This window comes from Eschrichtius robustus, chromosome 11 (genome assembly GCF_028021215.1).
Source record: "Eschrichtius robustus isolate mEscRob2 chromosome 11, mEscRob2.pri, whole genome shotgun sequence".
In the NCBI taxonomy this organism is placed as follows: Eukaryota; Metazoa; Chordata; class Mammalia; order Artiodactyla; family Eschrichtiidae; genus Eschrichtius; species Eschrichtius robustus.
The window spans coordinates 65,240,476-65,254,674 of NC_090834.1; positions in this window are offsets into that span (position 1 = coordinate 65,240,476).

The following is a 14,199-nucleotide window of genomic DNA, read 5'->3' on the forward strand; positions in this document are numbered from 1 at the left end:
TTTTCATTACATTTGCTTGTGAGTAAAGTGGAACATTTCAACTTGAAAATTCAAGCAGTTCTTTAGTTCAAGGCATGTTTTTCTTTTATTTCTTTGGTTTTGAACCATATAACATATTTAAAGAATAATATTACCATGAATAAATAGGAATGTGGCTTTATAAAATCTATTAATATTATCTTTTATATCAATATATCAAAAGAAAAAAAGTCACACGATCATGTCCAGAGATTCCAGTGAAGCAGTAATGAATATTCTGTATCCATTTTTGATACAAGCTATTAGTAAACCAAAACCAGACCATGGTTCTATTTCTCTTTTGAGAATGCTTTTTATATGCGTATTTCATGTGCTTGATTTGTTCTCCACATCCCTTATTTTCTCTCCTCAGTTCTATCTATATTGGGCCATTTCTTTTGAGTTTTGCTGAGCATGTATTTACTTTGTCATCTCAGTTCTCATAGCAAATCTCTTTTTTTAAAAATTTATTTATTTATTTTTTGCTGCATTGGGTCTTCGTTGCTGTGCGCGGGCTTTCTCTAGTTGCGGTGAGTGGGGGCTACTCTTTGTTGTGGTGCGTGGGCTTCTCATTGCGGTGTCTTCTCTTGTTGCAGAGCATGGGCTCTAGGGCGCCCAGGCTTCAGTAGTTGTGGCACGTGGTCTCAGTAGTTGTGGCTCACGGGCTCTAGAGCGCAGGCTCAGTAGTTGTAGCGCACGGGCTTAGTTGCTCCGCGGCATGTGGGATCTTCCCAGACCAGGGCTCGAACCCATGTCCCCTGCATTGGCAGGTGGATTCTTAACCACTGAACCACCAGGGAAGTCCCTCATAGCAAATCTCTTGTTTGCTGACCCCATTAAAAAAATTCAGTCATGCTTTTCAGACCTCAAAAAATGTCTCTTAATCTCAGATTGTTCTTTTCTCTTAAGTTTCTATTCTATTTTCATAAAACAAAATGTACCCCCAAATCTTGTGAACTCTAGATTTTCTAATGATTCTTACTTTTTCAAGCAAGAAGTCAGTTTACTTGATGTGCTAGGGGCTGAGACATTGCATGGATTTGTCAGTTCAGTCCCTCTTTTTCACTGCTGAGTAATTTCATAGTCCAGTTATTTTTGTTCTTTTCATTATGTTAGCTGAGAGATGTCTCTGTTTTATCAGTGGGGAAGCAATGATGGTGGCTTTTGTCAGAGACCATGTTGGTTCCTTTCAAATACTTGAAACACCGACAAACAGAAGACATTTTAGATTCTCTCGTTTTACTTTGCTATTTTAGAGATCCAGAAACCTAGAAGGAAAATGAAAACTGCAGAGCTAGGAGCAGCCAAAGCAGGGAGCCTTATCTTGATGCTCAAAAACTAGGTTTCCAAGTTTATTGTGACAATTCAAGTTAGAGAGCTATGTGCCTTCATCTTTCCTCCTTTTCTTCCTCCTCCTCTGCTGTCATCCTCCTTCTCTTAGTTTTATTTATTTTTTGTCTTGGTTTCCTTTTGAATGTTTATTGCAAAATACATGCAGAAAAGAGTATATAATTATTTGTGCAGTTTAGAGAAAAATTTTAAAGTGAATGTGTATATCATCACTAACTAGATCAAGCCAGCACACAAGAGGTCCCCATTGCCTCTCCTCAGGTGTAACTCCTCTCCCTCTCCTGGAGGTAACCACTTTCCTGACTTTTGTATAATCATGCTGTTGCTTTTCTTTATATATACTTTTTAATTTTATATTTTAATAACCTAACTATATTCTTACATAATAGGAGAAGTTTTGCTGGATTTTATAATTTTATATGAAAGAAATGATACTATATGTTTTCTTTTGTGACTTTCTTCTTTCACTCAGTATTGGATTTGTGAGATCCATTTCTTTTTTGTTTGTTTGTTTTTTTGTTTTTTTTTGTTTTAATAATTAACTTTTATTATGTTCACAGGATGGTGTCATTTTTTGTTTTTTGTTTTTGTTTGTTTTTTTAACGTCTTTATTGGAGTATATTTGCTTTACAATGGTGTGTTAGTTTCTGCTTTATAACAAAGTGAATCAGTTATACATATACATATGTCCCCATATCTCTTCCCTCTTGCATCTCTCTCCCTCCCACCCTCCCTATCCCACCCCTCTAGGTGGTCACAAAACACCGAGCTGATCTCCCTGTGCTATGCGGCTGCTTCCCACTAGCTATCTATTTTACGTTTGGTAGTGTATATATGTCCATGCCATTCTCTCACTTTGTCCCAGCTTACCCTTCCCCCTCCCTGAGATCCATTTCTTGAATGAGGTAGTAGTTTCTTAGTTTTCATTGCTTTTCAAATGTGGTGGCCTTAATATGCAGTTCAGCTAGTCATACTTGTGAATACCTGTTGTTTCACCTCCTTGTAACTCTTGATATCATCACACATTTATTTACCAATCAGTTTGATGGATGCTCAGTTCCGTATCAAAGCAAGTCCCTGGGTCTGTGGGGTAGGGAAGGCACTGAGGATAGAGCTCTTTGGACGGAGGCTCTCCTTTTAGAATCCTCACCCAGATGTACCCTTGATTTGGTCTTTTGACTCCCAAGTGAAAGCAAGCCTTGAAAACTACAGTTAAAGTTCAGAGATTTGGCAAATGTTCACCTAGCAAAAGTTTCTTCACTTACATTTTGGCATGATAAATTCTTACTATTTTGGCAGATATTTGAGGCATTTAAGATTTATTTTTGTTATATATATCTTATCCAAAATTTTAGTGTGTGTTTGTTTTAATCTCTCCAGAGCAGATCAATTTGTTCAAATAGGCTTAAGCCTACATTTTTTTCCTTTTGTAATTGGTGTGATTGCCTTTTTTTTTTTAAAGGTGTTGATATTGTTCGATATTTTATTATGGCAGTGTTTACATGGCTGTATATAATGAACAAAATGCATCATTCCTTTTTTAGATATCACCACAGCAGGACCTTTACGTTAATTAGCTAGTAATCTGTGCTATGGGGCTAGATTATTTCTTTGACCTATGTCATTTCCCCTAGGTTCAAATAAGATTTAGATAGGCCTCTTTTCCTGCAAATGCTCAAGTTTGTCCTCCTTTCAGCATCAAATAAAGGCACAGTGAAGGTGACTAGGGGATTAGCTTTGATTAATTAGGAATTACCTTGGCATTACTTTCTTCACATTCCCAGAAAGGCTTTTCTGTCTCTTGTAGGAAATTACAGTTTAGTGTTCCTTTTTCCTATCTTATATCCATTATATCTTTCAATATATTCTCAATGTAACTACAGGTAAAACCTTCTGTAGTCCCCTCACTGGTTGATTTTTCCCTTTCATTAGATCCTTTTGGTCCTTTCAGTGAGAACTTGGAAGAAATTGAAGATAGGAGTTAACTAACATGTTCATTATGCCACCCTAAGCAAGAGTTCTGTTTTGTATATTCTGAAACAGTGTTATTCGGATTGTAAATGTTCTTTTCGTTATAGCTTTATTGTGAATGTACTATGCCCTTCAGCCATTTAGGAAACCTGTGCTATTATTTTTTTCAATTTCAACTTCTCCCCCTCTACTAGCTTTTCCCCATCAGCATTTAAACATACTCAAGTCTCTTGAAAAAAAAACCTCATCATCATTAAACCCTCTCTAGCTATTGCCCTATGACTCTCCTTCCCTTCATAGCCAAAGTTGTCTCTATTTCCTTATCTCCTAAGTCTTGTGGGGTTTTTCCCTGAATGATAAGATTGGAAATCAACTTGTCAAGTTCCTTAAAAATATTATTTTATATTTTAATTGAGAATACACCAAAATTATAGATAACTTTGTATGAATTGATATTTTTAAAATACTGAGTTTTCTCATCCAATAATACAGTTTGCTTTTCTATTTAATAAAGTTTCTTTCATGTTTTTAGGTAAAATTGAGTCATTTTCTTCATATAGATTTTGTTAGGTTTATTCTAACATATTTAACAATTTTTCATCCTGCAGTGAATGCTTTTCCTTCTCACTCTTTTCTAATTATTATGGCTGGTTGATATAGGAGACTATTGACCTTTGTAAACTTCCCTCATATAGGGCCAGCTTACTGAACACTCATTACTTCTAATAGTTTTTCAGTTGATTATATTGTATATTCTAAGGAGACAATCATATAGTTTACAAAATAGCACTTTTTGTCTCTTTTTTCCTAATGTATGTATCTCGTTATGTTTTTCATGTCTTAGTGAAATGGGTACAACTCCCAATCAAATTTTTACTAGTAGCAGTGGTAATGAGAATCCTCATTAACTTTACTCTTGTTGTTTAGTGGGCTTGCTTCTAATATCTAATGTAAGTCATGGTATTTGCTGTGGGGTGTTTTTAAGGAGTTTTACTGTATTCCTAGTTTCTAAAAGTACTGGGATTTTTATTTGTTCATTTTAACCAGGATTGGTTGTTGAACATTAACAACCACTTGTGGGATATCTATCAGCCAGGTAGTATGTTTTCCTTTACATCATCAGATAAACCCTACATAGTCATGATGTATTATTCGTTTAATGCACTGCTGGATTTGGTTTTCCAATATTGATTTGTAATTTTTTCATTTATGTTCAAAAGTGAGTCTAGTCTGTAGTTTGTGTTTATGTTTTTTTTCTTTTCTAGTTTAGGTATCAGGGTTAGGTTAGCCTGGTATAATGCTACTCTTCTACTGTAAGTCTGTGCATTAGTTGCAGATAATATGATAATTTCCATATAATAGTCTAAAGAATCAATAGACAAAGTATTAGAACTAATAAGGGAATTATGCAAGATTGTTGAATATCAACTTACAAAAATATATACCATCTCTTCATGGGCAATTACTATTTGTAGAAAACAGAAAATGAGATAACATTACAGTAATGGCAAAATTATAAATTATATGGAAACTAACCTAACAAAGTCTTCATAAGACCTTTAAGTCAAAAACCATTAAAAACTATATGAAGACCTAAAGAAAACTTCATATGCCATGTTTAAAGACAGGCGGACTTAATATTATGGTGGTTCAAATTCTTTATATGTTAACATATAAATAAAATGAGATTTGAACAAATATTCTAACAGATTTTTTGAGAAACTCAACATATATAGTCTATGTATATTATATATATTAATCTCTTCTCAGTTTTAGATGTTGCAGATATCTTCTTCCAGATGATAATCATCTGTTACCTTTGTCTGTGGCAGTCTTCACTAAAAAAGAATCCTTAATTTTGATGTAGTAAAAGCCATCAATGCTTTTCTGACTAATTACAAAAAGTATTTTCCACCTCAGAGTTATGAAGATATTCTCCTATATCTTCTTAGAAAATACAATATATGTGAGATAATAAATAAATGTGAAATAATAAAGATCCACAACTATCTAAGAAACTTTTGAAAAAGAGCAGAAGAGGAGACCTATTAGATCTCCAAGTAAGATGGGAATGGCAAAAGAACAATGGAACAGAGTAGACAGCCCAGAAATAGGTATAGGTTTGTGTGTATATAACTTCATATATGGTAGAGTTGAGGAAAAGAAGGATTGTTCAGTAGATCTTATTGAGGAAACTGGTTCATTCTATTGAGAAAAATAGAATTAGATCACTGCCTTGTATCATAAACAAAGATAAATTTAAGACCACATAAATTAAAGACCAACATGTAAATAGTTACACTACAAAATGAATGGATAAGGGATTAATACCTATAATATATGTAGAATTCAATATAAATCAAACTAAATAGAGAAATGGGCAAAGGACAGCAGTTTACAGAAGGCAACACTGAATGAATAACAATGTATGTGATATGGTATAATCATTAATAACAATAGTAATTAGAGAAAAATTAAAACCATGAGATACCACTTTATACTCATTAGACTAACAAAAATTAAAAGTTGCATGTGAGAGAAGGGGAACGTTTATGCTCTGCTGGTGGGAGTATAAAATAGTACAATCATTCTGGAGAGATATGTGGCAACATTCGGAGAGATTAGAAAGGCTTGTACCATATGATTGAACAATTCTGATCCTGGGAATAAACTAAAGAAACCCTTCCATGGATCTAACAAGGAGACGTGTATAAGAATATACATCACTGCATTTGGAGGAGAGGTGATGAAATTGTAAGTGCGTGTCATACTTTGAATCTAGTCATTGCCTTTATTTTTTATTTAAAATAATTTTTTTTACTGAAGTATAGTTGATATACAATATTATATTAGTTTCAGGTGTACAGCAAAGTGATTCAGTGTTTTTATAGATTATACTTCATTAAAAGTTATTACAATATAATGGCTATAATGCCCTGTGCTGTACAATATATCCTTATTGCTTATCTATTTTATCCATAGTAGTTTGTATCTCTTAATCCCATACCCCTATCCTGCCCCTCCCACCTTCCCTCTCCCCATTGATAACCATTAGTTTGTTTTCTACATCTGTGAGTCTGTTTCTGTTTTGCTATATACATTTGTTTGTTTTATTTTTTAGATTCCACAAATAATTAATACCATATAGTATTTGTCTTTCTCTGTCTGACTTATTTCACTAAACATGATATTCTCCTTGTCCATCCACATTGCTGCAAATGGCAGAATTTCGTTCTTTTTTATGGCTGAGTAATAGTCCATTGTATGTATATATAACACATCTTCTTTATCCATTTGTTCATTGATGGACACTTAGGTTGCTGCCATATGTTGGCTATTATAATAGTGTTGCTATGAACATTGGGGTGCATGTATCTTTAAATGTACTCCCTCTATAATCTCAGTTTTACTTGTTGTTCTCAGAAGACTGTCCTACCACCTTACATTTCATCCTTCTAGACGCCAATGATTCTTCACCCTCACTACAACCAGAATACATTTTTTTAATAAAACCTTATTTCCTTCATGTCCTCATTTCCTTCCTTACCCAGCTTAGATTCCATGGTCCAACACTTAATTACTCTCTTAATTCCCTTGCCCCACTCTTGCCCTGACATTCTCATGTGGCAAAACCCCAACCTTGTTAGATGTAACTTTCCTCACGCTTCACAACTGCACCAAGGGAGCTGAATATAGCTAGATAAAATCTCAAAACCATGCTGGCTAGTATCACTTAAGGTTTGTGGTCATACATCTCAAGTAGAGTCTTAGTGCTGCCAGCAAACAGACAATGTGTCACCATTCTATTCTTCTTCTTACTCTTCTAAATAACTCTTTCATATATGCTCTCTCATACCACCAACATCTATGCTTCCACCTTACTCATGAATATTGATCTTGCTTCCTCTTTCACTGAGAAAATAGAAGCTCCATGAGAGCAGGGACTTGACTTTGTCTGTTTTGTTCATTGGGCCTAGAACATCTGGCACATAGTAGACGCTCACTGAATAAATATATGTTGAATAAATGAATGATAGATATGTGTGGTAGAAGACTGTAATAGAATCAATGAATGTGTTGTGTAAAGAGTGACATGGGTAGATAATTAAAACAATATTGATTGACAAAATCAGGAAGAGAGTGATATCTACAATAAAAGATCCTTTAACTTTAAATTTAAAACACATATTGTAAAATAGCACTAGAGTATATATAAGATATTCTATTTTTCATGAATACGTACATGTCAAGGCCTTATGGAATACATTTGACTGGGTGCCCATGAAGGAAAGTGGAATAGGAGGGTGGATAGGGAATTAAAAGCAAAATACAATAGAATAAACTATACCAAGGGAATGGCCTTGCACAAGCTGATAATGACCTGTGGAGCATGATCAACTCAATTCCCTGCACCTGGGACTTAATTTGTTTATATTAAAAAAATAAACAAATGAGCTGTCCAGGAAAGACAGTGGCAGCTGGTGTGGTCTGATGCTTCAGAATAAAGTCCTCTTTATCCTAGTATGTGAGGATTCTCCAGCAGAAATTCCAGCCTCCTGCTTGCTTGCTGTCAAATAGATATCTTAAGTTCCAATGTCAGTATGAACCAGATAGGTCACATATACACACATGTTTAAAATGGACTGCAGGAGAATAGCCGCCAACTCTCAGCCAACTGGCATTTGTGAATGTGGACCAAGTGTTGCTAGATAGTCTGTTTTTCAAAAGAAGTCAGAAATATAATTTTTATGTAAAATCTCCCAATTTTTAATTATTTACAATCTAAATTATAAAGTTTAAATCACTATGTGAGATCTAATTAGGCTCATGGGCCAATGATTTCATACATCTGAACAGATACGAAGCCTGTCAGTTGCTAAATTCCACCCACATGTACAGAACTTCTAGTCAGTCTCACTCCCTTATTATTAAATATGAATGGACCACTATGAATCACCAGATATTTAAAGAGTGCCTGCAGCATGACCAAGGTTGACAGACTGAAAACCCATCTCTTGAGAAAGAGATAATTCTGGAAACAGAAGACAAGTTTAACTGTATCACACATAGTAACCTCCCTTGCAAGTCTAATATCTATTTCTCGTTCCTGCTCTAAGTTTTAGAAGATCAGAATCCTTATTGTCTTGCTGGGCTTATGGGAAATTAGATACCTAATCTAGAATGTAATTCACATTGCAGACTTGTATTGTGTTGATGGATTGACCTCCTCTGACCCTTCAAACTGTCTGCAGAATAAGAGAACTGTCACCACACCACCACAGAGTGCTCAGGTGAATTAAAATTGATGACAAATTTCATTGTTGTGAGAAACCACCACGTCGGTGCTGTACATTGTTCTTGATGAGACGCGTCAGGCGTCTCAGGCCTACTGCAGTATTTGATGACAGGACGCTTTCTTTGTTGCTTTTGCTTTATATCATCCTGGGATATTTTTAGAGCTATATTAAAAGAAAGTGTCAATTCCTTCATATCTTCTTCCTTTTTTAGAGTAATAAGACAGAATAAGGCCAAGAGCAAATATTTTATTATAATAGGCTATATGCTTTTAAGGAATAATTGGAGCAAATCACAGATTCCTTAGTTTGAACCAGAGTCTTACCAAGGATTTGTGCTTTAAGATTGATGAATTCTGAGCTTTTACTGCAAGAGTTGAATGGAAGAATTTACTTGATTATTGTGGTCCTTTATTATGTAGATGAAATTTTGTGCCTTTAATGATTCTTTTAGTGACCAAGGTCTACATTTCTCCACTCAGCACTATTTGCCAGTTATGATAGAGTCTTGTTTTCTTTTTTGTTTGACTAAAATACACTGAGCAATCCCAAAGCACAAGGCTGGCGTAGGATGGGGAGAGATACAAAATAAATCTGATGTAAGCTTCGCACTCAAAACGCTCATGCTCACCATGCGGAAAATTGCTGGTTGTTTGCATTAGGTCCAAAAAGAATGCTATATTATAGTTTGCCAGAAATAGAATAATAGGGTCGTTAAAAAGTGTAGGCTCTGGAGTCAGACTGCCTGAATTCTAATTAGCTCCACAATCTAGTAGCTATGTGACCTTGGATAAATTACTAAACCTTTCCGTCTCTCTGTTTTCTCAACTGTAAAGTTGTAGTAAGAGATAGTACCCATCACATAGATTGTTGTGAAGATTTAATGTAATACTATTTGTAAAGGGTTGGGAGCTGCTTCTGGATTTTCACATTATATGGAAATTTGGGATTTAACTCTTATAATCACCCTTTGAGACAGATTTTTTTATGCTTTTTAATGATTAGAAAACAAAGCTTAAGAAGATCAAATAACTTTTTAATGAATCCACAGGTACAGGAGCTGGGTCTGGACCCCTGTTCAATTTTCACATTGCAAACAAGGTTCTAGAATTTTCTGAGGGAGTCACATTTTCAGATGTTCTGTTTCATTATGACACTGTGTCCCAATTTTGGGTTTGTAAACTGTAATCTCAATAATCCTCACTTGCCTCTTTTTGAATAACCGGGATTTTCAAGGCTCAAGTCCCAGAAAGTGACTAGAGCAGGGGAAATTTGAAAAAAAGAGCAATGCTTCCCTTTTCAGGGAAGGTTCTTCCTTTTATCCCATAGGCCTGGTCTTGCAAAGTGATGCCAGTTGGTGTGACTTAAGGAAAACCTCCCTGCACCAAATTTCCTTCCTGAGAGATTGAATGAACAAACACCCCAGAGGGACATAAATTGGCTCAGAAACGAAGACCCTTGTGTGACTTGATTTAATCAATTTGCTTTTCTAATGCAAAGTTGAGCCAAACTGAAGGAATGAATAGAAATTTTGTTGGGATAAAAATAAGATGAGGAAGACAGTGGCATTATTGAATGCCATAATAAATGTAATGGATGCATAGTGGATCAGAGAAAGGAGGAGAGAACATAGGGAGGTTGAAACAGGCAGCAGTAGGGTAATAAAGTGGACAGACTGAGGGGAGAGTATACAGGAAGATGTGGTATATACAGGTAGAGGTATGAGAGAAGGCACAGAGTACTCTAAACCTTTGCTACTCAGTGTGGTCCTTGGATCAGCTGTAATACGTCACCTGTTAGAAATGCAGAATCTCGGACTCCACCCACAATCAGAATCTGCATTTTAACAAAATCCCCAAATGACTTGAATGCACATTAAAGTTTGAGAAGAGAGCATTAAAGGCACACAGGTGGAGTGATGAAAGAAACATGCAGATGGGTGGTGGAAAGGCGCAGTCTAATGGATGAGATGAAGATGCATATAAGGGGATCCAAAAACCTTCCAGGCAAGAAGTGTTCATAGTGTTTTGTGAGTAGTTGAGCTGATTGTGAATTATGTATTAGTCTCCACTCAGGCTTTCAGAGCCTCAGTAGTATAAGATGAGGCCTGGAAGTTTCTTGAGGAATAAAGTTATTAGAGATTCCTAAAAGATTCTGATATTATTAGGTGTTGGTTTTAATTTTCAGCTTTTGGTGCTGAATGTACATTTTTTGTTCCCTTTTTGTTTGTTTAGTTATTTACTTGGGGACGCTGTATTATGGGGAGCTATCCAGAAGTAATTTGAAGTGAAAAGTAACTCCCATCGCCTTAGCTCTGAACATTTTTGCTTCTCAACCTCATTCTCAAACCACTCCTTTAAAGGCCCTTTTGCAAGTCCTACTTCCTTTGAGCATCCCTTGGATGTTTTCGCATACAGGCTCTGTTGTTGGCCACCTCTTCTCTCTTTTTACAGAGCAAACTTCTCTAGGTTGTGTCATCTGTTATTGTGGATTCCACTATTACCAGTATACTGGTGACTCTCAGAAATCTATCTTCGGTCTTGTGCAATCTTCAGGGCCCCAGACCTACTGCTCAGTTTCTTGCTGGATATTCATTAGGCAACATAGACTCAACAGATCACAAACGGAATTCATCATCTTCTCCCTAAAACACTTTCTCTTTGCTCTATTCTCAGTGAATATCACTCCCATGAACTTAGTCTCCTGTATGAGAATCACAGATATCCCTCTACATTTCAACTTTTTCCACGCTTCCCACCTCTATCACCAGTAAAACTTTGATTTTATCTCGTTAACATGTCTTACGTCCACCTTTATGGTCTCTTCCCTGGAATATTACAAGTCTCTTAACTGTTTCTCATCGTTAGTCTAGCCTCATTTAAATTGTAATCTCAATGCTGCAGACAGAGTGACATTTCTAAAATATTAAGGATATCCTGGTTCTCCCATGTTGAAACTAGACAATAACTCCTCACTCCCTATTAAATAATTTTTAAACTTCTTTGTAGATCATGTAAAAAACCTGTATCCTGCCTACCTGTAGAGCTTTTTATCTCACTGTAGCTATCTCTGCAGACATTGTCTTCTTACAATTTCCTGAATAGAAAAATCTGTTTCATACCTCCATACCTTTGCACACATGCTGTGCACTCTACCTGTCCCCTCCCCTTCTCTGCCAGATACAATTTTGAGGGGCTGATCAGTGGTCATATTACACATAAAATCTTTCTTGATCACCTCCTCTATATTTTGTATGTACACTGAACCTTGTATTGTCTTGGATCATAGCTCACAGATTCCACCAACATGCAGTTCTAAGGCCCTGATCTATTTACATAATTATACTTACTTTCAGTGCTTCACTGTAAAAATATTTACTCCTGTGAGGACTGCGTGTCCTGGGCTGAGGAGGTGTTCAGGGCTGAGGAGGTAGCCTGGGCTAATGAGTCCTGTGGGGCTGGGGTGGAAGAGGCATTGTTTGTAAGTGGGGGAAATGACCAGTATATAATGACCAGAATATATATTAAGAGAAATGGGAGCCACATTTCTCATTGTCAGAGAAAGGATATTCAGACACTGAAAGGGTGAAAGTTAGAATGAACAGAGTGTTGTTAAATTGGAAATGGAGGTATTACATGAACTCTTTGTGGATCTGCCTATCTAGAGAAACATGGATATAGCTCTGTGTGTGTGTGTGTGTGTGTGTATAGATGTGTGTGTGTTGTATATGTATGTGTACATTTTCTAGCTCTGTCTGCTAATGTAACCCTAGTAACAAAGAGCACACCTAGGACCCAGATCTTGGTTTCTAATATCTTTATCAAATAAGAGAAAACTTCTTAAAGAAATTTTTAATTCCAGGCCTTTTTAGGGAAATGTTTATTTCCAGGACTAAGATGGGAAGGTACAAGATGAGTCCAGAGTATCTTGATTTGTCATAAAGCAAGGAAATAATAAAAAATTATGAGTACTTGTCAAAAGGACACAGCAGCCAGCTTGAAGGACAGTTGGGACAGTTTGAGCATCAAAATAAATAATGACTAACATATTATAACCAATTGATTAAAATAAGGATCAATGAGTCTGTAAATGAATGAATGAATATAGGAAAAGGAAAAGTTCTTTCTTACAGTGTAATACCAATGAATAAATCTAGAAGAAATGATAGTATTAGAAAGTCATCATAAGCAAACATCATAGTAATTATTTAGTCAAAAAACATCAATAGAATATAAAACTAGTGGGTGAAAGTTTCATGATGAATAGGATAGTTATGTAATCTCAGAGGATGTCCCTGCAAGATACTTATTAATTACAAAGAGAAAGTCATAACTTTATAGTGAAGAAATTTGATAGGCACCCCCTTAACCCAGTGATGAGAGCTAGCATCACAGGGAATGGTGCAAATCAACATTGTGTTCTTGATAAGATGCCCTGAGAAGAACACAGCATTACTTCTGTGACATTCCTGCCAAAAGTGCATAACCTGAGTCTAATATTGAGGAAGCATAAGTAAAATAAAATTGATAGGAATTCTAAAAAAAATAGCTATCTTGTACTCTTCAAAAATGTCAAGATCGTGAACCAGGAAAGACTGAGGAACTGTTCCAGACTGAAAAAGAATGAAAAGAGATGACAGTGAAATGTAATCCTTGATCCCCAGATGAATCTTGAACTTTCCTTTGCTGTAAAATACATTGTTGGAACAATTCATGAAATTTAAATGAGGTTTGTGGATTATATGGTCTCAATCTTAACTTTCTCAATTTTGTGGTTGTGTAGGAGAGTTTCCTATTCTTTAGGGAATTGCACTACTGGGTCATCATGCCTGAAACCTATTCTCAACTAATTTGGAGAGAAAAAAGTGTACACATACACGTACATACATATATGTAGACAGAGAGAGGGAGGTGCGAGGGAGGGAGAGAGAATGATGAAGACAATGTGTCAGAGTTAACCATTGGGAAACCTGGCTGAAGCCATACTAAAGTTCTTACTATTCTTTCAGGCTTTGCGTAACTTTGGAATTATTAAAAAATAAAAAAGTTTTTAAAAAAATCATTTCTCTGACACTTTCTTCACTTCCGTTTTCTCTCCTGATTTCAACTTCCTTCTAATGACCCCTGAAGGCACATGGAAGAAAATTAGTAGAATATATCAATATAAGTAAATTCATTAAAAGAAGTAGTAGTAAAACATTATGGTTAAGCTTCTGGGCTCATGATCAGACTGCCTATGTTCAAAATCCCATCTCTTGTGTGGTTTGAGGCAAGCCATTGAACCTCTCCGTGTCTGTTTTCTTATCTGTAGAATGAAAATGTAAGAATGCCCACTTCATGAAGGTTTGGGGAGGATTAAATCATTTAACACATTTAAAACACTTAGCACAGTGCCCGACACATGGCAAAAATCAAATTAATGTATATTCAGTTTTTTCCAAAGGACTTACTGGGAGGTATTACTGCTGAAGAATAGCTGGCCTGTGTGGCGTTTTGTTTACTGGAATCTTTATAGAGCCCTGTATGGCTGACAATTCTAAAAAATTGTTCTGTGGTATCCATGCAAT